We start from the raw sequence: 15,601 nt of genomic DNA, 5'->3' as shown, positions 1-15,601 counted from the left end.
ACTCGTAATACTTGTGTTGCATACAATTGTACCAAAACATTTAATTGATTTTATGACGACTACAAACCATTGCTTATCAAGCAAAATACATGTGGTGTAGGTATTCTAGTAGTCTAACTGAAGACTGAAGAGAGCATTTCTCTTCTTTTTGATGTCTACTATAAATAGGTTTCTACAGCGGCAATTGCATGTATAACAGTGGTTGCCAATCAGGGATTTTTAACCGGATTTTTGTGACAAAAATGTCGGTTATTGATTTGGGGATGTATGGCGGGCGGGCGGTCGGGCGGGCGGTCGGTCGGTCGGGCGGGCGGGCGGTCGGTCGGTCGGGCGGGCGGGCGGGCGGGAATCAAATGTTGTCCGTGCATTAACTCATGAACCGTTCAACCAAAGCTTTTAAAATTTTAATATGTTGTTACTGACAACTAAATGAAGGTCAAGTTCAATAATGGCGATTTTGACTTTTACCGTTCAGGAGTTATGGTTCTTGAAAGATTGAAAAATGGAGTTTACAGTCGTGTCCGTGCATTTACGCATGAACTGTTCTACCTAAGCTTCCCAGATTTTAATATGTTGTTACTGATGACAAAATGGAGGTCAAATTCAATAATGGCGATTTTGACTTTTACCGTTCAGGAGTTATGGTTCTTGAAAGATTGAAAAATGGAGTTTCCAGTCGTGTCCGTGCATTTACGCATGTCAGAACTGTTCTACCTAAGCTTCCCAAATTTTAATATGTTGTTACTGATGACAAAATGGAGGTCAAGTTCAATAATGACGATTTTGACTTTTACCGTTCAGGAGTTATGGTTCTTGAAAGATTGAAAAATGGTGTTTCCAGTCGTGTCCGTGCATTTTCTCATGAACCATTCAACCAAAGCTTTTGAAATTTTTATATGTTGTTACTGATGGCAAATTAAAAGTCAAGTTCAATTATGACGATTTTGACTTTTACTGTTCAGGAGTTATGGTTCTTGAAAGATTGTGAAATGGCGTTTCCATTCACGTTGTTGCATTTACTCATGAACCATTCAATCTAAGCTTTTCAAATTTTAAGATGTTGATACTGATGACAAAATGGAGGTCAAATTTGATATTGACGATTTTCACTTTCACCATTCATCAGTAATGGTTCTTGTGATATTGCCAGGACACAAATAAATATTAATAAATCCGGTTTGCTGTCGTTGTGACAGCCTCTTGTTATTTAAGAGTTTGAAAAATAGTGTAGGATTCCTTATACAGCATGTATATACATTATACAAGCTTGTTTCCCACTAGCATATACCCCGCGGTATGAAAAACTCATGACGAGGGTTTCATATGAAATAAAATTTAAAAAATAAAATCCTCCCACCCGCCCCATTTTTTTCAAAAATTTGGATGAAAATCTACTAATTAATTTTAGTTGGCCTTATAGTAGCCAGGGAAGCCATCGTCTCAGAGTAGCTTCAGTCTGGGCAGCAATCAGTGAAAGGGTTAAGTAAGACTTTGTACATAAAATCAATAGTCAGTACAGCAGGCGAGACATTTTAGCATGTGCACTCTTGTGTTTACTTTTTCTCAAAATTGTGATCACACAGAAGTTGTCATATCAATAGACCAAATCATGAGTTGTCTCCCCTTTACTTAAACTATTGATTAATAGTATTTAGAAAAGTCTTTCTCACTAGTTAGCAACAAAAAGACTAATTTAGCGCCAAGAAACAACTAGAAAACAAATATAGAGTCAAGAAAATTTACAATTAAATACTTAAAATAAACAAATTATTTATTAATTAAGGAATGACTGTAATATTTTTTCTGTCTATGAAGAAATAACATAAAAAAATTGGTGCACACTGAATAACGCGCGTAGCGGGTTATTTAACAGTGTGAACCACATTTTTTATGTTATTTGGAATAGACAGAAAAAATATTACAGTCTTTTCTTATAATTTAATTCTAAATTCTATTTTAAACCGTAGAAAACCTTGAAAAAACGTTGATGACGTCACGGTCATATGATTAAATTATGCCTATGGGCTCATAACAAAATAACGTCAGCCAATCAGAAGACGCGTTACATCCAAAATTAAATTATAATTCATTAAAGTCATTCTTTAAAGTGGCGTTGTTTTACTTAACTGAAGGTTTAAACGTAGACTAGTTGAGTTAGGGAAAATCTTCTTTGGCTCAGTCGGTTACAGCGCTGCCTTTGGATCCAAAGATTGAGGTTTCGAATCCTGCTGGTACCATTCATGTATTTTCACTATTACAGGTTGGGAAGGACCCTCTTACATTGGTATTATACCCCAAACCGGGCATCAATTTTCAGTGACAAAAATATAAACTTTGGATTTACAGATATTTTCTGTCATGGCGCAAACATTTAGGTAAAGCCTAACGACCAGAAATGGGTCTGATTACTTTCAATGTAATCGATTAAATTACATTTTTTTTGTCGAATTAAGATGGCTGACATGGCTCAAAGGACTCTTTATTGGAGTTATTGCCCTTTAAATGACAATTGTTTACCAAATTTTTGTGTGTATGCCCAAAATCTGAACAAAACTATAATAGATAGATAATCATATAAACTTAAATAAGCAAAAATTATCAGCAAGACCAGATCTACAAAAAGGCAACAGGGTTGAAATTGTCTGATGATGACCTTTTTTTGGAGTTACATGTATTGTCCTTTATGAAGATTTTTATCATTTTTTTTGCGTTTTTGCCGATTATTATGGTCTGCAGATCTGTAAACCAACAAATTTAAAAACTCCCCTTATTGAAACTCTTTTTACATGTTTAGGTAAACTTTTGACATGACGTTGTGTCTGTCCATCTGTTTTCTGTAAACTTTTCTTTAAAATCTTTTCTGAATCAATGTGTTGAAACCAAGATTTGGCTGCCTCAGCTATAGCAGGTCTCATGCTAGCAGGCTACTGGGGCTAAGAAAACGCTTTCATGTCCATCACTTAGCTTTGGCCAACCGTCAAAAGTGATATCCAGTCGCCCAGGTGTTCACAATATCGCTTTCTGTTGCTTTTGTCATCAGCAATTTTTCATTTTTACCAAGTTGATGAAACAGCAATTTTTCATTTTTAAGTAATGAAATTCAAAGGCTTAAATGATTTATTTCTTTAGGAAAGAGGTGAAAGCATTGACTTTATAGATTGGTTGTATGCTTCATGTATATTTCAAACAAACAACTTTGTATGAAGTATTTTCATTCACTTCCAATACTTGTTGCTCGAGAGCATACATGAAAACATTCTGATTATCAGCAAAATAAGTTTATAACTTCATTAGAACGTGATGAAAATTGCCTTTAGTTCATGTTCCATCCATTTATTGCATTAATTGCATTAAAAGCGTCATATTCCATTTCCAAATCACTTGTCTAAATTGTTTATTTTTGAAGCGGATTAGCTACATGTATGACAAAAATCCATATTCGTACCATAATACCAGTTAAAGTGACATGACACAAAAATAACTCCCATTAGACAGAGCCTGTCTAATAATACAGTGACGTGACACAAAAATAACTCCCATTAGACAGCCTTGCTAATAACAGGCCTTCATTCTATTATGAATTTGTCCTAAAACTCTTACACTGAGCTATCTATGGTACTATGGTAGGTTAAACCTCTTCTTTTTTCATTCATGACAAGTTACTTGTCACAAGTATACATATTCAGAAATGGTTCAACCGATATTTATATAAATGTGAAGAACTGAAATTGAGCTATTTTATATTTTCAGTTTAAAGATCTACTGTTCGTCTTATTTGATTCAAGTCCAGTCAATTTATTACTAAGTAAAGGTAAGTGAATATTATAGTCAAATTGTATTGGATCGTTAAGTTATTTATTTTATCGAACCAAATTCAGAAATATATTTCAATTGTAAATGTTAAAATTCTTAAAAGGGAGATAATCAAGAGCTAGCTGGTTCATTCTAAGTAGCATTACACCAGTTCTTTTTTTTTTTTTTAATTCTTTTTAAACAGGATTAACATTTTGCACTCATCTACTTTTGTTAAATAAATTGGAAACAAGAAATAACATGATATAATTTAAACAAAATGAAGTGCATTTGTTCAATAGTGAAAACTAAACATTACAATCATTACAATGTGAGTTACTTAAAGAGTAAGTATTTTTAAGATGTCACTTGTGGTGTAGGAATGACAGATTGGATGTTAATGTCAATGAGACAGCAACCATTCAATGAAAGAGGTCAACATTGTATTCAACCATTGAAAACTATCTTTAAACTATCACTGAGTGTGTACTTATTAATTAGCAACACAAGTGCCACATGTGGAGCACCTGAGATAACCCCAAACTGTTGATGGGTTTCCTGTTGCTCAGTTAATTTTGTGTTTTGTGTACTGTTGTTTTTCTTTTTCTTTTTTAGCCATATTTTTAGTTTGGACATCTATTATTTGTATTTATTAGATCCTTGTCCAGTCAAGTTGTTATTATAGTCAACGTGATCCTTGTCCAGCCAAGTTGTTATTATTAGTAAGTGTACATTATATATGTGAACTATATAGGATCATTTACTATTGAATTCAAATGTAAAATGTTCAAACTCTATAGGGGAAGATAATGTGAAACGATCAAACTCTATAAGGGGAGATAATGTGAAATGTTCAAACTCTATAAGGGGAGATAATGAAAAATGTTCAACCTCTATAAGCATGGTAAGGGGAGATAATGTAAAATGTTCAAACTATAGGGGGAGATAATGTAAAATATTCAAACTCTGTAAGGGGAGATAATGTTAAATGTTCAAACTCTATAAGGGGAGATAAGGTAAAATGTTTAATATAAGGGGAGATAATGTGAAATATTCAAACTCTATAAGGGGAGATAATGTAAAGTATTTAAACTATCAGGGGAGATAATGTAAAATATTCAAACTCTATAAGGGGAGATAAGGTTAAATGTTCAAACTCTTATAAGGGGAGATAAGGTAAAATGTTCAAACTCTATAAGAGGAGATAAGGTAAAATGTTTAAACTCTATAAGGGGAGATAATGTAAAATATTCAAACTATATAAGGGGAGATAATGTAAAATAAACTCTATCAGGGGAGATAATGTAAAATGTCCAAACTTTAAAAAGAGAGATAAAATAAAATGTTAAAACTATAAGGGGAGATAATGTAAAATATTCAAACTCTATAAGGGGAGATAATCAACATATAGTTTTTACATTCAAAATACCACCAATGTTTTTATAGTAAACAAGACACAAAGAATGTGATAACATCATTACAGTGTTATTTGTCTTCAAATATTAGCATTGAACATGTGCTATAAAAAAATAAAGTGAGATGTATATCAATGAGCAACCCAACAAAGCAAGAATTGAGATGTGTACAGGTCAATATATAGTCAACGATTCAAAAATAACCTCATATGATAAGGTCTTCATTTTCATGAAGCGGGCCATTAAATTTAGGATTTATTCATTTTAACTTAAGGAAATAATTGCACATTATACCTTTTTATCACACCACAGGTAAATTATCACGTTGTGATTGGTTAAATGCCTTCACATGGTGACCCCCTATGAGACCCTATGGGGTTAGTAAGTTTCATATGGGGTTCATGACGCATAATGGCGACGTCATCTATTAATGTTGTGTTTCATTGTTTATTTTTCAACAAAACGCTGCAGAAAAAGTCCAGCGTCCGATAAATTCTTTATACGGTTAACTACTGACCCCCTACGGATCCATAGAGGGTGAATAAAATTCATAGGGGACTCGGCCTCCGGCCTCACCCCCTATGGATTTTACTAACCCTCTATGGATCCGTAAGGGGTCAGTAGCGAACCATATAACTTATAGTATGGGGTTAGTAAATTTCATATGGGTCTGTCTATTTTTAATGGTGACCTCATCTATTGATGTTGTTGTATTTCATTGTTTATTTTTATACAAAACGCAGCAGGAAAAGTCCCATGTGCGATAAACTTGTTATATTGTATATATGGTTCACTACTTACCCCCTTCGGCCTCAGCCCCTATGGATTTTACTAACTCTCTATGGATCCGTAGGGGGTCAATAGCGAACCATATAACTTATAACTGTAAGTTTATTTTATTGGAACAGGGAGATAACACATACACATTGATATATTTATAAGAAACATTCATAACAAGTAAGAATGAAGTATTTTTTAGTCATACTTCAATTTTACATATATATTGGGCTTAAACAAGTAAATATGATTTATAGTTATTTTTCACAGATGCTTTAGATGACGACACAACGTTACTTATAAATTAGGCTGACCTCAGAGGTACATTCATCAGTATTTATTTATTAGTATGTATTGTATAATATATGTTTTTTTAAGAGAACAAAACAAATCAATCCATAAAGACTGCCTCAATGATCTTCACGGTGTTGTGGTATTGTGTTCACCATTAGTGTGGGAGATGGTGGGTTTGAACTGTGGACAGTTCAACCAAAGACTTGAAAATTAATATTTGCTGCTTCTCCAAAATGAGGTAAATCAATACAGAGTCAGAGTAAGTAGTTTTCACATCTGCCATACAGCCACTTCCTTTTTTTCACATCTGCCATACAGCCACTTCCTTTTTTTCACATCTGTAATACAGTCACTTCCTGTTTTCACATCTGCCATACAGTCACTTCCTGTTTTCACATCTGCCATACAGCCACTTCCTGTTTTCACATCTGTAATACATCCACTTCCTGGTTTCGCATCTGTCATACATCCACTTCCTGTTTTCACATCTGTCGTACAGCCACATCCTATTGGTTGATAGTTTGAAATTATACAACACTCATTGTACAATGAAAATTTCTTTTTCTTGGCTTCTATGGAAGGGAATAATTTTATATTTGATGAGCAGCTTGAAAATGTTGATTTGTAGAATGTTAGCAATTTTTATGCCCCTTTTTAATGGGCATTATGTTTTTTGATCTGTGGGTCTGTCTGTTCGTCTGATCTTCCGTCCGTTGGTCCGTCTGTCCTGCTTCAAGTTAAAGTTTTTGATGAACTTGAAGTCCAATCAACTTGAAACTTAGTACACATGTTCCTTATGATATGATCTTTCTAATTTTAATGTCAAATTAGAGATTACTCCCAGTTCACGGTCCACTGAACATAGAACATTATAATGCGGAATGGGCATCCGTGTACTTAGGACACATTCTTGTTGTTTATACTGTGCAACTTCTTTCTGTTTATACCCAATAGTTTGAAATTATTCAAATTCATTGTATAAAGAAAATGTTCATGAAAGTTCATATGATGAATAACAATGATACACATATCCCTAGACTAAAGAATAATGATATAAACAATAACAGTTTGTCCAACAGCCTTCAACAATGAGCAAAACCAATACCATATAATCATCTATAAAAAACCTTGGTATGATAAAATGTGAAACATTTCAAAAGAAAAAATCAACAGCCTACTACAACAATGAAGGAAACACAAATATGGTACACAGCTTCTAACTACAGCCACTACGTTATAGGTCCTGGCTGTGGACAGGCACATACAGAATTAAAAAAAAATGATTGAATTTAATGTGACTGGTCTAGTTGATTATTGATAATGTTTTAAGAAACTGTTAGGCCAACTAAAATTAATTAGCAGATTTTCATCCAAATTTTTGAAAAAAATGGGGCGGGTGGGAGGATTTTATTTTTAAAATTTTATTTCATATGAAACCTTGTCATGTGTTATTCATATATATGCAAGTGTAATAATAAGCTTATATCATGTAAATACATCCATAAGGTATCGTGCATAAGACAATAACAATCAAAACCAAGGAGTAACCAAAGACTCATAAAACAAAAAGACATTTACATCAAAAGTTACAAATAATAAGTAGGAAACAACACGAACTCCACTAAAAACCAGGAGTGAAATCAAGTGCTCTGGAAGGGTTAGCATTTCCTGCACCGTATACGGCACCCGTCATGTTATTTCTTTGTTCAGTTCGGTAATGATGGAAGGTTGTTATGACTGAGGAAGAATATCACTAAGATGTGATTTCCGACACACTTTTGTCATAATGGCCAACCAGCTCATGATGGCGACCATAAAATTGCTTGAGTGATGACTAAATTTGATTGATTTATAGTCCTGTCTTAGCATCTTTTGAGAAAGCAGTAGTCCTCGTTCAACAAAATCAATGTACTTTGAGCTAGCTCTAGAGTAACGTATCAATTGAGACACATATACTCCATATACTGGTGCCGCTTTTTCAAATTCGTATATATATATCTCTGATTGTCAACCACTGTTCTACATGTAATTGCCGCTTTTGAAACCCATTTTATAATAAACAGCAGAAATGTGGAGAAATGCTCTCTTCAGTTGGACTACCTACATCAAATGTATTTTGCTTTCTAATTGTTGTCCTAATAAAATGAAGCAAATGTATTGGTATGCAACACGAGTACGATAAGTACAGAATAAAATGAAAACTCAAACAGTGTTGAAATAATAGGGTTAGTCCTTAATATGCAAGATGCAAATATTTATATATAATTACAATGTAGAACATAAAGTTGTTTAATGACTCTATCGAGGGTATTGGGACAGAGGATGTTTGCTGTTTTTCTACAAACGAAAGGCATGGCTAAATCTAAATCTAAGAGCTTGCTATAAATTAATAAATTAAAAATGCGTATGTTTGTCGATTTTCTGAACTCAATATACGGTCAGCAATCTAAAAAGTTCATGCTTGTGTCAATTTCTTTATTCCAGTCAAATGTGTTCCACGATTCTTACGCTTTTGGGTTTCATTCACAGTCCAAATTTCTTGACACAAAGTCATTGTATAAATAAAATAAATCCAAGGTGTTTTACTCGTTTACTCACAAACATTTGTGTCATTTGTGACATACGGCGATTTGCATTCTTTGACACAGCGTATTACTCGTAACCCGAATATTTCACGCCCTTGTCGTAATCAATCTGTATTCTCGGTAAATGATGTTGTCATCATAGATCAGCAGAATATATTGACATAATCATTCAGTAAGAATACTCTAAGAAATACGAAAACCGAAATTTAAAACAGAAAGTTTTACATGAAACGAAATTATCGACGGTTACTGGTAACGGAAATGAACAAAATCCGGAAATCGTATATTTTACAAAAATAAAAAAAATCGGGGCGGGAAGATTTCCGAGGGGCGGGTGGGGATGAAAATCTATCAATTAATTTTAATTGGCCTTACTTGATATTTTTTATGTGTTTCTTAAATGCCGACCTTTTTATAAAACCCAAATCTTGAAACGATCTCAAAATAAGGAGTTGTGGTATGATTAACAATGAAGCAATTAATCCTAGACCATAGGACAAAGATATAAACAATTACAGGTCGTTCAAAAGCCTTCCACAATGAGCAAAACTCATACCATATAATAATTAGGAGATGTGGTATGATTAACTGATTAACAATGAAGCAATTAATCCTAGACCATAGGACAAAGAAATAAACAATTACAGGTCGTTCAACAGCCTTCAACAATGTGCAAAACTCATACCATATAATAATTAGGAGATGTGGTATGATTAACAATGATACAATTATTCCTAGACCATAGGACAAAGATATAAACAATTACAGGTCGTCTAATAGCCTTCAACAATGAGCAAAACCCATACCATATAATAATTAGGAGATGTGGTATGATTAACAATGATACAATTATTCCTAGACCATAGGACAAAGATATAAACAATTACAGGTCGTCTAATAGCCTTCAACAATGAGCAAAACCCATACCATATAATCATCTATAAAAGCCTTGGTATGATAAAATGTGAAACATTTCAAAAGAAAAACGAACAGCCTACTACAACAATGAAGGAAAAACAAATATGGTACACAGCTTCTAACTACAGCCACTACGTCATAGGTCCTGGCTTTGGACAGGCACATACAGAATAAAAAAAAATGATTGAATTTAATGTGACTGGTCTAGTTGATTATTGATAATGTTTTGAGAAGCTGCAATATGATATTTAATATTGTTCTTCATGTGTGTCTTAATGCTGGTAAATAAAACTTTTGAAATTTTTAGATCTGGAAAAGTGCTATAGATGTTCTGGTGTTTGATGAAAAAAGTCCCACCCTGCTTGTAGAATACATTTGTACCTCATTTAGGTATGTGATTAGATTTTTAAGGTTTTGAGTTCAGTTCATTAACTTTAAATAGTGCAGAAAAGTTGAAATAAATGACTGTTTCAATGCTATAATATATTATTTGAATGAAATAAAAAGATAAAAATATTAAGTCAGTATTTTACCGCTCATAGTGATCATGTTTCAATTGGCAATAACACAAATACCTCAATTAAAACTCAACAGTACAATGTATATATTGACTATAATTATTCTTTTCTATTTTTAGGCTATAATGGAAAGTTGGAATGATGTAAGATTTACTTAATAGTCTCCTTGTCATTTATAGTTTTGTTCCCCATTAGGCCAAATAAAAATATATGTGTGGTTCCAGTAACCCTACCGTCCCTACTTTTTCGGCTTAAAAATAGCCTACCCTAAAGATTTTATTGTCATTTTTCAATAAGCACTGTTAAAGTCAGAATGTTGCTCCCATAGACTCAATGTAAAAAAAAATTCCTGCCTACCTACCCTAACTTATTTTCAGATGTAACTGGAACCACACATACTTTTTTATTTGGCCTTAGTGTACAATTAGATACAAGTATGTGATAACTTGAGATAAAACTAGTAGAATTCTAAGTGAACTACCAAACTACTTATTCCAAAAAAATAAATAAATACAAAACTGGGACAAAGCAAGGTGAACTCAAAAACATTTCTACTCATTACACTGGTGACACAAACAGCATTTGAATCCCAAACAAAAATGCAGTTTAAGAAATTTAGCGAATATTTTTCAAGTATGAAAGTACATGATGTAGGAGGGGATGGACAGCTTTTGAGGATGGGCAGCTTTTGAGGGAGGTGGGAAAGGGGGGGGGGAAGATTTTTAAAGTGGGAGATAGTGTATTATTTATGTAGTACCTTCAGAATCCTTGTTTATTTGTAACTCTAAGTAGGTCTATAGAGTTATTTGAAAAAAATATTGGGACAATTTTTCTACATAAAAAAATAAAATACAGAAGTTATCTCCCCTTGCCATTGTTAAGTTCATTAGAGTTGAATACGACCAATCTATTTTATGGTATAAAGAGCTGACTGATGCAACACCCTTTTGTCTTGTTAGGTTACATTCTCATTGCTTTATTATATCCCACATCTACATTTATTCAGTCTACATACATTTATATATGTATCTCTTTAAGTACGTTAATAGAGAGATTTCTACTAGCTGATATGAAAAAGGATGAGAAAGTAACTAGGGGCAAAGTGAATGAAACACAACTACATGTCTTTAAAAGGCAATTAAAGGACTTATTGAATGAAAAACACAACTACATGTCTTAAAAAGGACAAAAAATAGGGGCAACTAAAGGACTAAGTGTATTACATATCTTTAAAAGGACAAAGGTCAAAGTCCAGAAAATACTACAAGAAAGAAAAATCAAGGATATGCCAAATCTAGTCCATGATTCTATAAAAAAATAATTTTTTGAAGGTTAACAATTTTCATGGTTCAGTGACTACTTGAAAAAAATATTTTTTGTTAAATTCTCTCTTATTATAAGTAATAGGATTACTATATTTGGTATGTGAGTACCTTGCAAGGTCTTCATGCCTGTTAGACAGTTTTTACTTGACCTCGACCTCATTTCATGAATCAGTGAACAAGGTTAAGTTTTGGTGATCAGGTCCATATCTCAGATACTATAAGCAATAGATCTAGTATATTCAGTGATGGAAGAACTGTAAAGTGTATATGTCCAAATGGCAGGTGTCATCTGACCTGGAACTCATTTTAATAGTTCAGTGGTTACAGTAAGGTTTTTGTGTTTTGGTCTGTTTTTATGCCCCACCTATGATAGTAGAGGGGCATTATGTTTTCTGGTCTGTGCCTCCGTTTGTCCGTCCGGTTAAAGTGTTTGGTCGAGATAGTTTTTGATGAAGCTGAAGTCCAATCAACTTGAAACTTAATACACATGTTCCCCATGATATGATCTTTCTAATTTTAATGCCAAATTATAGTTTTGACCCTAATTTCATGGTCCACTGAACATAGAAAATGATAGTGCAAAGTTCAGGTTAAAGTTTTTGGTCAAGGTAGTTTTTGATGAAGTTAGTTACATCAACTTGAAACTTAGTACACATGTTCCCTATGATATGATCTTTCTAATTTTAATTCTCAATTAAAGTTTTGACCCCAATTTCACGGTCCACTGAACATAGAAAATGATAGTGGGAGTGGGGCATCCGCGTACTATGGACACACTCTTGTTCTTATTCTGTATGCAATAGGTCTACCATATTTGGTGTATGGAATGATTGTAAGGTGTACATGTCTAGCTGGCAGGTGTCATCTAACCCTGACCTCATTTTCATGGTTCACTGGTCAAAGTTCAGTTTTTGAGTTTTGGTCTTTTTATTTAATATATATCTTTATTTGCAAAACTTACAAAAACCAATTTTGGTTGTGGCAAATACATTGACAAACAAACATAATGAAACATAATGAAAACTCGACAGTATTATAAGAAATATGATAAAAACAGTTACTGTTCTCCTTTCCTCAGTTCTAATGACTCTTTAATAAAAGAAACAACTGCTTTTACATCATTTGGTGTTGATGGATTAAGTATTATCACGAGTTTATCAGTAAAATTAAGTGTATTAAAATTTACATATTTTTGTATATAATATTTTAGAAAGATTTCTCTTATATTTTTATTTATTTTACAGTTGAAGAAAAAAATGAAATTCATCGTCTAAGATATTACATATTTTACATTTTCTTTCATTTCGTGGTATTTTGGTATATCGTCCAGTTTCTATGAAGAGACAATGTTCGCTTATTCTAAATTTGGTTAACATTTTTCTTGTCTCTTACTTGGGTGTGATAGGTAGTATTGCATTTGGTTATTTATATTTGATTTAAGAAATTTATATAGATATATTTTATTATTTTATACTTTATGCAATATGTCAACTTTATTTGTTGTATGGAAATATTTTATGGTGTATATGTCAATCGCACAGGTTTTATTTGACCTTGACCTCATTTTCACGGTTCATTGCTCAGTGTTAAGTTTTTATGTTTTGGTCTGATTTTCTTAAACTATAACCAATAGGTCAACTAAATCTGTTGTTTGGAAGAATTGTTAGCTGTACATGCCTTGACCTCATTTTCATGGTTCATTGGTCAATGTTTAGTTTTCTTGGTTAATGTTAAGTTTATGTGACAGTTGTGATAAAGCTTTTTATTTAGGACTATCAACATAATATCAATGATTAGTAAAGAAGGCGAGACATTTCATCGTGTGCACTCTTGGTGTTTTTCTTGATAATATAAAATGCATAAATCCCAACAATTATATGCTATTAAAAGAATTCCTCTCTGTCTGTTATTTGAAGGAAGGATACTACTGATTTATGTAATTGCTAAACAGAAGAAAACATAATTATTACCTAATTTAACAGTAAGGACATTCATTACAATATATTTTTATTACGGTTTACTTACAGAAACTTACTACAGCTGCTGGGAATAGAGATATAGAAGCCTTAAAATTATGTCTACAGAATGGTGCAGACATTGATTATCAAGATTAAATGTAATTTCTATGTTTTACTTACAGAAACTTACTAGAGCTGCTCTAGATGGAGATATTGAAGCCTTAAAATTATGTCTACAGAATGGTGCAGACATCGATTATCGAGATGTAAGTAAAATATTCACATTCAAAGCTACCTTATTTTAATAATTCATAGAAAAATCATTTGAAGATACAGCATTTTATGGTACATGAACAAAAAAAGACACAAAACTACATGTTACTTAAAATTAAAGCTCAGTGAAACAGTGAAAACTACAAGTAACTTCAAAATGTTGAATATTGTACATAAACACACGACAACAATTTACTTTACAACTATAATAACAGAAGTATAAAAAATAAAAAAACAAGTTGCTTCAGAACATGACAGATTGTACATAAGCAGTATAAAACAAACAAAGTTCTACAAATTACTTCAGAACAGAACAAACTGTACATCAGCAGTATAAAACACACAACTACAAAACTTCAGAACATAACAAATTGTACATAAGCAGTAAAAAAACACACAACTACAAGTTACTTCAGAACATAACAGATTATACATAAGAAATATAAAACACACAACCACAAGTTACTTCAGAACATAACAAATTGTACACCAACAATATAAAACACACAACTACAAATTACTTTAGAACATAACAAATTGTACACCAGCAGTATAAAACACACAACTACAAGTTACTTCAGAACAGAACAAATTGTACATAAGAAATATAAAACACACAACTACAAGTTACTTCAGAACATAACAAATTGTACATAAGCAGTAAAAAAAACCCACACAACTACAAATTACCTTAGAACATAACAGATTGTACATAAGCATAAAAAATATTTTTATTGAAATGAATGATGATACTGAATCTACACTAATTCCTGTTGTTAATCAGACAGTTTTAATGAACAAATATTTGTAAGAATCATATAAAGTGGGGTCTCATTTTACTTGTTTTGTTCTACTGAATCCATTGATATATTTATTTTACACATTTCTTGAAAAAAAAAAAATTTTTAAATATCAGGTTTAATGGAAGTCCTGACATTTCACAACAAAACATGTTTATAATATTTGTTGTTTATGTAGAATATAAATACAAGTGTGACTGGTCATTTTATTCAGTTTTGACCACAGATTCATGTGATATATATTTAGTTTATATTTATTACACAACATTGTCCAGTTTATCAGACAAGTTTTGATGTCAGTTGTATTATTCCAGGAGGATGGAGGGACAGCATTAATGAGGGCTGCCATTGGAGGACACCTGGAGGTCTGTAGACTCCTCATTGATAAAGGATGTAAGATCGACATCACAGATGTATGTTATCTACTTAGTCTGATCACATTACTATTAATCTACACTAAATCATGTTGTTAATTAGACAGTTTTAATGAACAAATATTTGTAATAATTATATCAAGTGGGGTCTCATTTTACTCGTATTATTGTTCTGAATTAGAAAATATTACTCCCTTTCATGTTTCTTAAAAAAAATATTTTTATTGAAATGAATGAGTATACTGAATCTACACTAATTCCTGTTGTTAATTAGACAGTTTCAATGAACAAATATTTGTAAGAATCATATAAAGTGGGGTCTCATTTTGCTTGTTTTGTTCTACTGAATTCATTGATATAATTATTTTACACATTTCTTGAAAAAAATATTTTTTTAAGATATCAGGTTTAATTGAAGTTTTGACATTTCACAACAAAACATGTTTATTTATTGTTTATATACAATATTAAAACAAGTGTGACTGGTCATTTTATTCAGTTTTGACCACTGATTCATGTGATATATATTTTGTTTATATTTATTACACACCATTGTCCAGTTTATCAGACAA

The 15,601-nt window shown here is 32.3% G+C and overlaps 1 long non-coding RNA gene across 1 annotated transcript; it reads left to right on the top strand.

Annotated features, from left to right (window-relative positions):
- Positions 1-9,977: 9,977 nt before the first annotated feature.
- LOC143054672 (uncharacterized) lies at positions 9,978-13,850 on the top strand. Its single transcript, XR_012971778.1, has 3 exons — positions 9,978-10,171; positions 10,419-10,442; positions 13,765-13,850. It is a non-coding gene; the product is annotated as an uncharacterized LOC143054672 (long non-coding RNA).
- Positions 13,851-15,601: the final 1,751 nt, after the last annotated feature.

The sequence above is a fragment of the Mytilus galloprovincialis genome, chromosome 12 (assembly GCF_965363235.1).
Source record: "Mytilus galloprovincialis chromosome 12, xbMytGall1.hap1.1, whole genome shotgun sequence".
NCBI lineage: Eukaryota > Metazoa > Mollusca > Bivalvia > Mytilida > Mytilidae > Mytilus > Mytilus galloprovincialis.
This window is presented reverse-complemented; position numbering and strand designations above follow the sequence as displayed.